A 13,940-nucleotide genomic window follows, 5' to 3' on the forward strand; every position below is an offset into this window, starting at 1 on the left:
TTTCATGTGGCTCTTCTCAAATAAACATTCTAGATGAAGGTGAAATAAAGTGCACCAAATTTACAAAAGCAAAATACTGTGATGCTTGAAATCTGAAATAGAAATAGAAGATGCTGGAAATACTCAGCAGGTCAAGCAACATCAGTAGAGAGAGAAATAGTTAACATTTCAGGTTTATGACCTTTCATCAGAAATTAGAAATGTAACAGATTTTAAGCAAGTACAGATCCAAAGAAAAGGATGGAAGAACAAAAGGGAAGTTCTGTGATAGGGTGGAAGGCAGGAGAGATTGAATGACAAAAGGGATGATGGTGCAAGGCAAAAATGGGGCAATGGGACAAGTAAAGAAAAAAAAGTGGGTCTATATTGTGTTTCCGACAAGAGAAATTTCAATGGCAAATTAATGATGACCTTGGTCCTTCCTCTTAGTGATCCTTTAAGGTATGTGTCCATTAAATCCTTACCTGGTGCTGTGCTACCTCAGTCAGATGAGCAATATGGTGGCAGGCTGTTGTTGTTCAATGGGGCTTTACAGGATGGCAGTGAACAGATGACCTGCTGGAGGTTCATGAAATGGCCTTGGCCTTGTAACTTCTGGTGCCACATCTAATAATGTAATGGCTATCTGCACCTCCTCACTATCTGGAACTTCTTCAATTTGAGTGAGCTGGCTAGATTGGATGGATGTGCTGTTGCACTTACAATGTCATCTGTCCCTCCCTCCTCCTGCCATGTCCCAGTGCTGGGCACTTTGCATGATGGCCTTGGATCTGATTGGGAACAGATTTTGAGTGCACTGTGTCATGGTGGAACAGATATTAAAGGTTGGGAGGACCCCCTCCAATCTGAATTCTCTTGATGTATGAACTTTTCCTGGAAGCAACACACAAAAGATACAGATATTGGACTTTGCAGGAACATTCAGATCTGTACCAAACCTAAATCTTTGTTAATTCATGATAATGCAGCAGGCATGTAGTTTCTGGTGTGAATGTTGGTTCGGGCACAGCTTATACAGTTTTTTTAGGGCCATGTAAGTTAATTCAGTGACATATACAAAACTGTACCCTGCAGCTCGACTGACCACACATCAGAAATCTGCAAAGTTGTCTCCATGCTTCGCACTACGCTGCCCATATTAAAAACAACATTTGTGCCATGCATGCTGTGGACCAATAGTAATAGGCTTAACTTTGTGTTCTTCCTGGTACCTGAGAAGATCTAGCCTCAATGGCTTTTGACAATTTCTAACACCTAGTTGTTTCATGTGTGCTCAAAGAAGAAGACTGCTCACAATCATAAAGAGTGGGGAGCGAATTTATTTTATTCATTCATGGGATGTGGGCATCACTGGCAAGGCCAGCTTTTATTGCTCATCCCTAATTACCCTTGAGAATGTTGCGGTGAGCTGCCTTCTTGAACCACTGCAGTCCATGTGGTGAAAGTACTCCCACAGTGCTGTTCAGGAGGGAGTTCCATGATTTTGACCCAGCAACGATGAAGGAACGATGATATACTTCCAAGTCAGGATGGTGTGTGACTTGGAGGGGAACTTGGAGGTGTTGGTGTTCCCATGCACCTGCTGCCCTTATCTTTCTAGGTTGTAGAGGCCGTGGGTTTGGGCGGTGCTGCCGAAGAAGCCATGGCGAGTTGCTGTAGTGCATCTTGTAAATGGTACACACTGCAGTGACGGAAATGAATGTTGAAGGTGGTTGATGGGGTGCCAATCAAGCAGGCTGCTTTGTCCTGGATGGTGTCGAGCTTCTTGAGTGTTGTTGGAGTTGCACTCATCCAGGTAAGTGGAGAGTATTCCATCACACTCGTGACTTGTGTCTTGTAGATGGTGGAAAGGCTTTGGGGAGTCAAGAGGTGAGACACACACCACAAAATACCCAGCCTCTGATCTGCTCTTGTTGCCACAGTATTTATGTGGCAGGTCCAGTTAAGTTTCTGGTCAATGGTGACCCCCAGGATGTTGATGGTGGGGGATTCGGTGATGGTAATGCCATTGAATGGCAAGGGGTGGTGGTTAGACTGTTGCTTTTTGGAGATAGCCATTGCCTGGCACTTGTGTTGGTCCCTTAGAAGATGAGAAGGGGGATTTAATAATGGGAAATGTGGAAATGGCTGAGACCTTAAACAATTATGTTGCTTCGGTCTTCACAGTGGAAAACACAAAAACCATGCCAAAAATTGCTGGTCACGGGAATGTGGGAAGGGAGGACCTTGAGACAATCACTATCACTAGGGGGGTAGTGCTGGACAGGCCAATGGGACTCAAGGTAGACAAGTCCCCTGGTCCAGATGAAATGCATCCCAGGGTATTAAAAGAGATGGTGGAAGTTATAGCAGATGCATTCGTTATAATCTACCAAAATTCTCTGGACTCTGGGGAGGTACCAGCGGATTGGAAAGCAGCTAATGTAATGCCTCTGTTTAAAAAAGGGGGCAGACAAAAGGCAGGTAACTATAGGCCGGTTAGTTTAACATCTGTAGTGGGGAAAATGCTTGAAACTATCATTAAGGAAGAAATAGCGGGACATCTAGATAGGAATAGTGCAATCAAGCAGACGCAGCATGGATTCATGAAGGGGAAATCATGTTTAACTAATTTACTGGAATTCTTTGAGGATATAACTAGCATGGTGGATAGAGGTGTACCGATGGATGTGGTGTATTTAGATTTCCAAAAGGCATTCGATAAGGTGCCACACAAAAGGTTACTGCAGAAGATAAAGGTACGCGGAGTCAGAGGAAATGTATTAGCATGGATAGAGAATTGGCTGGCTAACAGAAAGCAGAGAGTCGGGATAAATGGGTCCTTTTCGGGTTGGAAATCGGTGGTTAGTGGTGTGCCACAGGGATCGGTGCTGGGACCACAACTGTTTACAATATACATAGATGACCTGGAAAAGGGGACAGAGTGTAGTGTAACAAAATTTGCAGATGACACAAAGATTAGTGGGAAAGCGGGTTGTGTAAAGGACACAGCGAGGCTGCAAAGAGATTTAGATAGGTTAAGTGAATGGGCTATGGTTTGGCAGATGGAATACAATGTCGGAAAGTGTGAGATCATCCACCTTGGGAAAAAAAACAGTAAAAGGGAATATTATTTGAATGGGGAGAAATTTCAACATGCTGAGGTGCAGAGGGACCTGGGGGTCCTTGTGCATGAATCCCAAAACATTAGTTTGCAGGTGCAGCAGGTAATCAGGAAGGCGAATGGAATGTTGGCCTTCATTGCGAGAGGGATGGAGCACAAAAGCAGGGAGGTCCTTCTGCAACTGTATAGGGTATTGGTGAGGCCGCACCTGGAGTACTGCGTGCAGTTTTGGTCACCTTACTGAAGGAAGGATATACTAGCTTTGGAAGGGGTACAGAGACGATTCACTAGGCTGATTCCAGAGATGAGGGGGTTACCTTATGATGATAGATTGAGTAGACTGGGTCTTTACTCGTTGGAGTTCAGAAGGATGAGGGGGTGATCTTTTGGAACATTTAAAATAATAACAAGATGGAGGCAGAGAAGTTGTTTTAACTGGTCGGGGAGACTAGAACTAGGGGGCACAGCCGCAAAATACGGGGGAGCCAATTTAAAACCGAGTTGAGAAGGAATTTCTTCTCCCAGAGGGTTTTGAATCTGTGGAATTCTCTGCCCAAGGAAGCAGTTGAGGCTAGCTCATTGAATGTATTCAAGTCACAGATAGATAGATTTTTAACCAATAAGGGAATTAAGGGTTATGGGGAGTGGGCAGGTAAGTAGAGCTGAGTCCACGGCCAGATCAGCCATATCTTGTTGAATGGCGGAGCAGGCTCGAGGGGCTAGATGGTCTACTCCTGTTCCTAATTCTTATGTTTTTATGTTCTTAAATGCTACTTGCCACTTATCAGCCCAAGCCTGAATGTCGTCCACATCTTGCTGCATGCGGGCATGGACTACTCCATTATCTGAGCAGTTGCAAATGGCACTGAACACTGCAGTCATCAGCGAACATCCCCACTTCTGACCTTATGATGGAGGGAAGGTCATGATGAAGCAGCTGAAGATGGTTCGGCCTAGGACACTGTCCTGAGGAACTCCTGCAGTGATGTCCTGGAGCTGTAGTTGTCCTCCAACCACCACAACCATCTTCCTTTGTGCGAGGTATGACTCTAGCCAGTGGAGAGTTTTCCCCCTGATTCCCATTGACTTCAGTTTTACTAGGGCTCCTTGATGCCACACTTGGTCAAATGATGCTTTGATTGGAATTCAGCTCTTTTGTCCATGTTTGGATCAGGGCTGTAATGAGGTCTGGAGCTGAATGATCTTGGTGGAACCAGTGATCTTGGCATTGGTAAGCAGGTTATTGGTGAGCAAGTGCCATTTGGTGGCACTGTCAATGACAGCTTCCATCACTTTTCTGAGTGATGGATTTATATAAAGTAGAAGATGGCCCTCTGCAGTAATGGCCTGAGTTCTGTGGGAGTAATGGGAAGGGAGACTCAAATAACGCAGGTATTGTGGACTGCCACATAAGGAAGGTATCAGGAGAACATAAAAAATAGGAGCAGGTGTGTGTTATATGACCCCTCAAGTCTGCTCCGCGATTCAATAAGATCATGGCAGGTCTTCTACCTTAACTCCACTTTCCTGCCTTATTCCCAAATTCCCTTAGTGTCCAAACATCTATCAATCTCAGTCTTGAATGTACTCAATGACTGAGCAAGCATAGCCCTCAGGGACAGAGAATTCCAAAGATTTACAACCCTCTAAATGAAGAAATTTCTACTCATCTCAGTTCTAAATGGTCGAACCCTTATCCTGAGACTATGACCCCTAGTTCTCGGCTCTCCAGCCAGGGGGAACAACCTCTCAGTATCAACCCTGTCAAGCCCTTGAAGAATTGTATACCTTTTAATGAGATTACTTCTCATTCTTCTAAATTCTAGAGAATGTAGGCCCGTTCTATACAATCTCTCCTCATAGGACAAGCTTTTCATCCGAAGAATCACTCGAATCAACATTCATTGTACCCCCTCTAAGGCAAATGATCTTCCACCCATCGGAAGGGAAGAGGACCTCCCTGCATGCACTGACTCCTTCCATAAAGATATGGAGGGAGTCATCCGAGAACCTGGGTGCAGCTTGTAGCACTTCAATGCTATAGTGCACTGACAACGCTATGTTAGATTGAACTTTAAGGGGGCAAAATTGCTCTGCACCCCGATTGGGAGTGGTAACATTCCGTGGCCGGGACTTTTAGCGTCCGGCATGGAAGTCCCGCCCACGCCACTGAATTCGGCTTACCGCCCCCTCAAAGGAAGTGAAGTCCACTTCATTTGGGGCAATAACCAGGGCGCTACTGGGCGGGGAATCAAGCGCTATGCTGAAGCACTTCAATGCCCTTCCTCTTTGCTTAATGGGGTGGGCCGCAGCGCACTATGCATAGTCTCTGATAGCCCTCTCTGGGCCACCAGGGCAGCATGGGACTGGGGCAGCAGCCCGGCACCCAAGACTGAGCGCCCGGACCATGAGAGCCGACAAAAGCGTTTGCGACAAAAAATGAAGGCAACCCACGAAGCTGGCGTTGACATCCGCTCGCACCAGCCTCGTAGCCCACGCAATTTCCCCCGATACGGGGCAGTGAGGGCTCAGCGCAGGGCGGTGAGGGGTCATTGCCGGTTGCGCGGTGGCCTGGGGCGCTAACAGCGAGGCATGTTTCTGCTGTGGCAGTGCCTCCACAGACTCCCGGGCAATTTCCCAGGAGGCGGTGGCGTCCCCTCCCCTGGGCGAAAACTCTCTTGTGTCTTGCTTGCACACCCCGGAGGCACTAATGGGGCTATTAAAAAGGACAATTTCGCCCCCTATATGTAATGTGGCCATGGTCCCTTTAACGATCCCAGCTGAAAATGCGTCATGAATGATGTCACCAGACCCGCTCCATCTCATTGGGTCGGCTAATGCACTGGGCAGGCTTAATAGGCCCCGTTAAGGTAAGTTAATTTTCCACAGCGGGAAGGAGCCAGCAGCGGAATCGAGACCCGCCATGGACACTGTCCGGACCTGACGAGGCCAGATAGTCAAGATTCTGGCCTATGATTTTCTAAGTGCCCTGTTACCATGGGCTAGAACTTCCACTTTTGTGCTTATCGCCCAAAAATGGGCGTTATTTCCGGCGTGGGCGGTAAAAAAGGGTTTTCAAATTGTCGGCTTCTCGCCCATTCTCAAAACATTTACATTTTTGAAAATGGGCGTTACCGCGAGCGATATGAAATGGGCAGTCGCGTTAAATTTTTTTGACCTTCTGCCGTAAAGTGTGACCATCCTTAGCAACGGCATGGCAATGCTCGATTCCCGCAATTCAGGAGGTCAAGGGTCATCATGACATGTGCAGAAGAGGAGACACAGAGAGAGGGAGCTCAAAGGCACTGAAAGCGTGTGTGGCTGTGGTGTGTGCCTGTCTGGCTGTTGTGGGAGGCACGACGGAGATTTACCAGTATCCAGCCTACTAAGCACCAAGAACATAGTTGGCACCGAGTTTTTGTCCAACAAATAACATATAACATGGAAGGCATGGAGGAGGTCCTGGAGCTGGTAGCCAGGAACACTGGTGGCAGAGGGCTCCCACTGGTCCCAGAGCGCGGCACTCCACCCGTAGGTTCCGCACCACCACTGCGAACGACAGATGAGAGCAAGGATCAAGATCCTGCTTCTGCATCAGAGAATGTTGCCCCCTCGGCACCCCCCGCTCCCGTACCCGTACAACCACCGCATCTACCTTCATCTCCCCCAATGAGGCACCGCCTGAGGAATTCCTCGGCCAGGCGCCGTGGAGCGAGGAGGGGAAGGGGTAGAAGTGGGGAGAAGGGGAAGGAAAGTGAGGTGCATGTGCGTAGGTGATGGCTGTGTTATATCTCTATCACGGTATATGCAATTTGTTGCAATTTATGTGGGCTGGGGACCTCGCTCTTGCTTTGCCTTTGTATTCTGTGGACATGTTGAAAAAGTGGGGTGTGGGCGGGGGTTGGGTGTTATTGGCTGTGATACTTATCATTTCAGACCAATGTTGGTATTAAACTTTTGTTATTGAACATAAACTTGTTGCGCATTGTCTCAGATAGTTGGACCGTTACACACTGGTGATTCCTTACCATGAAAGGATTAAATACAACTTAATATCCATCAATGTAAACTTTAACTGGCACCAAGGTGATGGGCACCATTGATGTCTGAGCTGCACACACACAGCAGTGTGTCAGCGTTGTCACTCACATCAGCGCTCTTTCAGGCAAATCTTTCAGCTATCAGCTCCTCACAAAAGAGTGGGATTTAACAAATGCCAGCCACACCACTGGTGTTCATTCCGGTTAGTTCCACTTTTTGTGGGCGTTTTGTTGAACGAGCGATATTGTGGGCGATATGTGTGCGAGGTGGTGAAATTGACGATGGGCGATCTCCATGGCTGCTAGTTTGGGTAAATATGCTCTTTACGACAAAAAACAGTGGGCGGGCCTTAATATTGAATCTCGGTGTTAATTCCGTGCGGAAAGTAATGCTAGGCGATGTTATGGTCATTGATTTCGCCATTCTGCTGATTCCGCCCCAAAAAAGTGGGCGGGCAGTAATATTTTTTCCCGGCGTTAAGCCCATTGGGAAACTAACACTCGGCGATAAGTCTCCTAAAAAAGCCTGTCAGTTTCCATTTTGTGCCAAAATGGGCAATTTATGGGTGTTATATGTCATTTCAGTGGTAAAATGGGCGTTAAGTGGACGTTAAGCATGCAAAAAAAGTGGAGATTCTAGCCCCATGTCCCTAATGATAGATTCTTGCATTTTCACAACTACTGATGTCAGGCTAACTGGCCACTAGTTCCCTGTTTTCTCTCTCCCTCCTTTCTTAAACAGTCACCTCATTGGCTGTAGATTTGCCCATATGAAGAATTTTTGTAATTCTATTTGCACATCCTCCTTAAACACTACTTTTCACATCTGGTGGTCTTCAGCTGTTTGGCTTGCATGTTTATTCTTCTCTTGGGAACTTAATCTTAAAAAAGTCTTTATCTTGTGCTATTGTGATCTGGTAGAACACGTGCTCTCCCACCACCTGAAAATTGACAACCATAGAATTTTGACAATGCTTTAAGTGAGGTTCCTATCACATCTCAGAAACATCCAAATGTACTTAACATATAATGTATTATTTTAAAATCCATTAACTATTATTGTATAGACAAGCTGGATAGCTATTTTGAACACTGGAATGTGCCACAAATAACAATCTGCACGGGCTCCTTTTGCGATGTAAATTCTATGATCCTATGAATGAACAGTTAATTTATTTTTTTGGTAATGTTAGCTCACGGAAAATTGTTGGCCAGGACACACGGAAAACTTCCTGCTTTTCTTCAAATAATGCCATGGGCCTAGGTTCAACATCTTATTTGAAGGACCTCTGGCAATGCAACATTACCTCGGTACTGCACTGCCAGCCTCGATGATGTGCTGAAGTTTTGGAGTAAGGCTTTATAGTAAAACATTCTGACACCGGGAGCTCAAATTTGTAAATCTACCCTTTTGAGTCAATTAAAAAACAGTACATTATTTGTAAAATGGTAGGAAATATTAATCACAAAACAAACAATGTACCATTAAGAAGAACTTGTCTGAACAATGAGCTATTTCAGCATTTATAGGCAAACAAATCTGTGCTAAGTAATTATACCCGGCTGTACTCCCATAAAAATAATTTATTTGCAAATGTGCGGGAGGAAAATAATTCTGTTGGCTTGTCATATAAAAACTAATTAACTGATTCTGTCTTACATTGTAGCTCCTCCCCCACCTTCCAGGTCTCAGGTCTTTTTCATTTGTACAAAACAATGGTAAATGTGTGAGAGGACAGAGAGGGGAGGGAGCCCTCTTTCTGTTGATGCAGCTGCAGCTGGAGCCCTGTCACAGTGTTTATGGGCCTTGAATCCTAGGCCTACGTGCCGAGTCAGTCAAACGTTCAGCTGTGATGACGAAATGCCGTACATTTTTTCTGGAATAGAATGCAGATTAGAGAGGCCATTTGGCATTCTAGGATTTCAGATGAACTCAGTGGGAGTTTACAGAATGCTGAGCAGACATTACTTAAAGCAAAGTGTAGTCTGCACCACTGTTCACTTGCCAGCATTGCACTCTGGGTCACCAATTGATTTCAGCAAGAACAAACAGAAAAGGAAATAAATTATATAACAATATCTGGTACATGTTATTCCATTCTGGTAACTCAAAGTTGAAACTCTGTTAAAACATTTTTTTAACGTTCTATGTGCATCTAATTGAAACACAGAGATTACTGTGTTTGTGAAAGATATCCTATAAAAGGAAGAATGGACAAAAGTAAACTATTATTACTCACTGCTTTTACAAACTCAGTATTTTCTGGAAAAACCAAGCCATCTAAACATTTTAAAGTTTCCTGTGGGAAAATGAGCTAAATAAAATATTTAGTATTTGCCAACTCTAAATTCCTAAGAGGAATCCTTAACAGCTGGAACACAGCTGGAGATTTTTCTCTCCTGTACAATCTATTTTTATGCAGCAAACAACACTAAAAATAGAACCAAATATATGCTGTCTCCTTTACTGTGCTATTAGTCTGTCTTTCATTAAGTGCAAGGAAATCTCAACATCCATCACAGGCTGTAATCAGCTGACTGATAAGCTCTTAGGGCTCAAGTTTCGGGTGAAGTTGCTCCTAGTTTTTGGGAGCAACTAGTTTAGTTTGGAGTATGTTAGAAATTGCAATTCTCAGATAATAGTTTGCTCCAGTTCTAGTGAGTTAGTTTAGGTTGACTTTAGGTAAGGTATTTTTTTTTCAAAAGGGGGTGTGTCCAGCCACTCAGGCCTGTTTTGCAAGTTTCGGCAGTGAAAACTTACTACAAACTAACTTAGGATGGAGGAAGTATCCACTTTTGTAAGTTCTGAAAAACCTTACCTAGAGTTAAGTTTAGTGCAGACACAGCCAGAGACGGGGGGCGGGGGGGGGAGGGGGGGAGGGGGGGTGGGAAGCATTAAACACAAAGGACACATCAACATCACAACAGGGGGGGAGGGAAGTTAGAGGATTTTCCATAAACACCTTCATAACAACATTAAAGAAGCAAAATATATTTAAAGCAGTAAGCACAAAACAAAGCAGTACATTAACGAAGCACAAAAAGTAATAAACAATTAATTAATGAAAAATAGAAGGAACCCTGCACCTAAAGCTCCAAGACCAAAGTAATAAGCAACCAATCAATAAAAAATAGAAGTCCTACCTTTATGTGAAGGGAAGGTGTTCCCGTCAGTGTCTCTCTCTCTCTCTCTGTATCTGACAGTGAGGGGTGGGGGGTGTGTGGGGACATTGGGGGGGGGGGTGGGTGGGTAGGGTGCGTGTGGGGAGGGGTGGTGTGGGGTGGTGTGGGGTGGGGGGGTGGTGTGGGGGTGGTGGTGAGGATGTGGGGGTGTGTGGGGGGGGTGTGGGGGGGGGGGGTTGTGGGGGTGTGTTGGGGGGAGTGGGGGTGTGTGGGGGGGGTGTGTGGGGGGGGGTGAGGGGGTGGTGGCGGGGATGGTGTGAGATGGGAGGGGTGTGGTGGGGATGTTTGGGGTGGGTGTGTGGGGGTGTGGTGTGTGGGGGTGGGTGTGTGGCGGAGGGGTGTGGCTGAACGCGGGGGCGCTGTGGGGCGGAACTTGGGGGGGGTATGGGGGGCTGAACGCGGGGGGGGGGTGCGGAGGCTGGACGGAGGCACCCCTGCTCTCTTCTCCGGCCCTTCGATCATTTCGAGTGCCCCCCAACCCATACTCCTTCATCCCTTGCTTCGCTCCTCCATCCCTTGCCACGCTCCTCCATTCCTTGCCTCGCTTCTCCATTCCTTGCCTCGCTCCTGCATCCCTTGCCTCGCTCCTCCATCCCTTCCCATGCTTCTCCAGCCCTCTCCATGTTTCTCCCCCACCGATCACCTCCCTGTGTTTTTCCCCCACCGATCACCTCCGCATGTTTTTCCCCCACCGATCACCTCCCCATGTTTCTCCCCCACCGATCACCTCCCCATGTTTCTCCCCCACCGATCACCTCCCTGTGTTTCTCTCCCACCGATCACCTCCCCATGTTTTTCCCCCACCGATCACCTCCCCATGTTTCTCCCCCACCGATCACCTCCCCATGTTTCTCCCCCACCGATCACCTCCCCATGTTTCTCTCCCACCGATCACCTCCCTGTGTTTCTCTCCCACCGATCACCTCCCCGTGTTTCTCCCCCACCGATCACCTCCCCGTGTTTCTCCCCCACCGATCACCTCCCTGTGTTTCTCTCCCACCGATCACCTCCCCGTGTTTCTCTCCCACCGATCACCTCCCCGTGTTTTTCCCCCACCGATCACCTCCCTGTGTTTCTCTCCCACCGATCACCTCCCCGTGTTTCTCTCCCACCGATCACCTCCCTGTGTTTCTCTCCCACCGATCACCTCCCCGTGTTTCTCTCCCACCGATCACCTCCCTGTGTTTCTCCCCCACCGATCACCTCCCTGTGTTTCTCTCCCACCGATCACCTCCCTGTGTTTCTCCCCCACCGATCATCTCCCTGTGTTTCTCCCCCACCGATCACCTCCCCGTGTTTCTCCCCCACCGATCACCTCCCTGTGTTTCTCTCCCACCGATCACCTCCCTGTGTTTCTCTCCCACCGATCATCTCCCTGTGTTTCTCCCCCACCGATCACCTCCCCGTGTTTCTCTCCCACCGATCATCTCCCTGTGTTTCTCCCCCACCGATCACCTCCCTGTGTTTCTCTCCCACCGATCACCTCCCTGTGTTTCTCCCCCACCGATCATCTCCCTGTGTTTCTCCCCCACCGATCACCTCCCCGTGTTTCTCCCCCACCGATCACCTCCCTGTGTTTCTCCCCCACCGATCACCTCCCTGTGTTTCTCCCCCACCGATCACCTCCCTGTGTTTCTCTCCCACCGATCACCTCCCTGTGTTTCTCTCCCACCGATCATCTCCCTGTGTTTCTCCCCCACCGATCACCTCCCTGTGTTTCTCTCCCACCGATCACCTCCCCGTGTTTCTCCCCCACCGATCACCTCCCCGTGTTTCTCCCCCACCGATCACCTCCCCGTGTTTCTCTCCCACCGATCACCTCCCTGTGTTTCTCTCCCACCGATCACCTCCCCGTGTTTCTCCCCCACCGATCACCTCCCTGTGTTTCTCTCCCACCGATCACCTCCCCGTGTTTCTCCCCCACCGATCACCTCCCAGTGTTTCTCCCCCACCGATCACCTCCCCGTGTTTCTCCCCCACCGATCACCTCCCTGTGTTTCTCTCCCACCGATCACCTCCCTGTGTTTCTCCCCCACCGATCACCTCCCCGTGTTTCTCCCCCACCGATCACCTCCCTGTGTTTCTCTCCCACCGATCACCTCCCTGTGTTTCTCTCCCACCGATCACCTCCCTGTGTTTCTCCCCCACCGATCACCTCCCCGTGTTTCTCCCCCACCGATCACCTCCCTGTGTTTCTCCCCCACCGATCACCTCCCCGTGTTTCTCCCCCACCGATCACCTCCCTGTGTTTCTCTCCCACCGATCACCTCCCTGTGTTTCTCTCCCACCGATCACCTCCCTGTGTTTCTCTCCCACCGATCACCTCCACATGTTTCTCTCCCACCGATCACCTCCCCGTGTTTCTCTCCCACCGATCACCTCCCCGTGTTTCTCCCCCACCGATCACCTCCCTGTGTTTCTCCCCCACCGATTACCTCCCTGTGTTTCTCTCCCACCGATCACCTCCCCGTGTTTCTCTCCCACCGATCACCTCCCCGTGTTTCTCTCCCACCGATCACCTCCCTGTGTTTCTCTCCCACCGATCACCTCCCTGTGTTTCTCTCCCACCGATCACCTCCCCGTGTTTCTCTCCCACCGATCACCTCCCCGTGTTTCTCTCCCACCGATCACCTCCCTGTGTTTCTCTCCCACCGATCACCTCCCCGTGTTTCTCTCCCACCGATCACCTCCCTGTGTTTCTCCCCCACCGATCACCTCCCCATGTTTCTCTCCCACCGATCACCTCCCCGTGTTTCTCTCCCACCGATCACCTCCCTGTGTTTCTCTCCCACCGATCACCTCCCTGTGTTTCTCTCCCACCGATCACCTCCCCGTGTTTCTCTCCCACCGATCACCTCCCCGTGTTTCTCTCCCACCGATCACCTCCCTGTGTTTCTCCCCCACCGATCACCTCCCCGTGTTTCTCTCCCACCGATCACCTCCCCGTGTTTCTCTCCCACCGATCACCTCCCTGTGTTTCTCCCCCACCGATCACCTCCCCGTGTTTCTCTCCCACCGATCACCTCCCTGTGTTTCTCCCCCACCGATCACCTCCCCGTGTTTCTCCCCCACCGATCACCTCCCCGTGTTTCTCCCCCACCGATCACCTCCCTGTGTTTCTCCCCCACCGATCACCTCCCCATGTTTCTCTCCCACCGATCACCTGCCTGTGTTTCTCTCCCACCGATCACCTCCCCGTGTTTCTCCCCCACCGATCACCTCCCCGTGTTTCTCCCCCACCGATCACCTCCCTGTGTTTCTCTCCCACCGATCACCTCCCCGTGTTTCTCCCCCACCGATCACCTCCCTGTGTTTCTCTCCCACCGATCACCTCCCCGTGTTTCTCCCCCACCGATCACCTCCCCGTGTTTCTCTCCCACCGATCACCTCCCCGTGTTTCTCCCCCACTGATCACCTCCCTGTGTTTCTCTCCCACCGATCACCTCCCCGTGTTTCTCTCCCACCGATCACCTCCCTGTGTTTCTCCCCCACTGATCACCTCCCAGTGTTTCTCTCCCACCGATCACCTCCCAGTGTTTCTCCCCCACCGATCACCTCCCTGTGTTTCTCTCCCACCGATCACCTCCCTGTGTTTCTCTCCCACCGATCACCTC

The sequence above is a fragment of the Pristiophorus japonicus genome, chromosome 1, assembly GCF_044704955.1.
Source record: "Pristiophorus japonicus isolate sPriJap1 chromosome 1, sPriJap1.hap1, whole genome shotgun sequence".
Taxonomy (NCBI): domain Eukaryota; kingdom Metazoa; phylum Chordata; class Chondrichthyes; family Pristiophoridae; genus Pristiophorus; species Pristiophorus japonicus.